Source organism: Aphanomyces invadans, assembly GCF_000520115.1.
Source record: "Aphanomyces invadans strain NJM9701 unplaced genomic scaffold supercont1.29, whole genome shotgun sequence".
Lineage (NCBI taxonomy): Eukaryota > Oomycota > Saprolegniomycetes > Saprolegniales > Verrucalvaceae > Aphanomyces > Aphanomyces invadans.
In genome coordinates, this window is record NW_008580174.1 from 584,361 (window position 1) to 586,273 (window position 1,913).

A 1,913-nucleotide genomic window follows, 5' to 3' on the forward strand; every position below is an offset into this window, starting at 1 on the left:
GAAGCGGTAAGCTGTCTTTCGCTTGCTTCCTTCTACCTCGCTCATCCTATGGGTGGCCTGTGGGGCAAATGATTTCTATTGGCTACCTTGTGTGGATTTGTCATCCCTGTGGGGCAGACTTCACAGGAAAATTTTGGCAGCAAATTTCCCTGTGAGAACTGACAAAGGCTTCACAGGGAAAGTTCACAGGAAAATTGTGTAGCGAAATCTGTCCATTGTGTAGAAACAAAGTAAACAAAGTACATTTGACGTCATACGTGAAAATCAATACCCTGTCAGAAAAGCTGCCATAATGATCCAAAGTCCATCACATATCCCCTACAATAACGAATAACCTTTCCCAATTAATGCCAATGAATTTAAGAGAGGTACATTTTATTGCATGAAATGTGCCTCATAAAACTCTCGAAAATAATAGCCTGTCGTCACCATTCGTGGACTTTCGTGCATTGACATGCCCGCAACCAACTCCATATCCGATGATGACTACGTAGCGATAACGAGCTACGTTCGACATCAACGGCCAAGAAGCTTAACTACTGAAGAACGTCTTGATATCCTTCGTCTTCCCGCCGAGTTTCGTCGTACTGGAGCCACGATAGTCTCAGACAAACATTGCTTTCCTTCTCGGGCGAAGTGAGAAGTTCGTCAAAGACGTCGGGTCCGAATACCTTCGCACAAAGGCCGTTCATGCAGTCCCACCACCTACCAACAACCAACAGCGCAATACACGCATTCCCCGTTCCCATGATGTGACCTGTCTGGCCCTTCAAATATTCCGCGCTCGAAGCATGACACGAACGCCTACAGTTGCTAAAGACGTAATGACACTCTTGTTAAAACATGGTGTTATCAACTACGACCCGATAAACAAGACTGAGGTATACACTTTCCTGCTTCGTGTCCAGTATTTCGTGCAAAAACTTGGGTTCCACCGGGGCAAACGGCGCGGACGTGCAACCTACGCTGTGTCCAAGGCACACGCTGCAGCCCGCGACATGTACATCCAACACATGATGATGCTCGTACCTGGAACGACGGTGGTGTATCTTGATAAGAGCTATATCCATCATCATTACGCACGGCATCACGACAGTCTGTTCGATGCTACCGATCTCGGTCCGGTCAAAGAGAAGCACAAAGGTTGCAGACTTTGCTTTATTGCTGGGATCGTGGCCGGTGCTGGGCCTGCCGACGCGAAACTTGTTGACCTGGACGTCTTCCAGCACTACCACGGAATGTTTGACCATGCCTACTTCGTGAAGTGGTTCGAAAACGTTCTCAATGAGGTGGAGAAGATGGGCATGCGTTCAGTTCCCTTCGTAATGGACAATGCACGATTCCATAAAGGACAGCCGCTAGATACCCCGCGTGGCAATTGGCGCAAGACAGACCTACTTGCAGTGTGTTTGAAGTTCAACGTGAATGTGCAGCCCAATAATCTGAAGAAGACAATATGGTCGCGTCTCAAACCTGTGCTGGCGGCGCGTGTGCACCCCGTGGTGGTGACGATGGCGCGGGCCCGCGGCCACGATGTTGTTTACACTCCACCGCATTACTCGGATCTTCAACCCATTGAAATGGTTTGGTCAAAGGTGAAGGGTGATGTGGGCGTACAGTATACCGTTGTCACGTCGTTTGATGAAGTGCGCACGCGTCTCGCCAACGCATTTGACGCCCTGCCTCCGGCTGTGATCTGGAACTGCGTTTAACACTGCGACAGCGTGCTACGAGAGATGTATCAGTTACTCCTCTCGAATGTAGATGACGATGAGTGCGCCGATGGATCTTCATCCGACGAGGCGTCAGAGGGCAGTTGTTCGAGCGATTCAGAGTCGTGAAATCTCTTTGACACTGCACGCACTGCACGAAGCTCGCACTGCACGTACCGCACGAAGCTCAGAGTGTGAGTC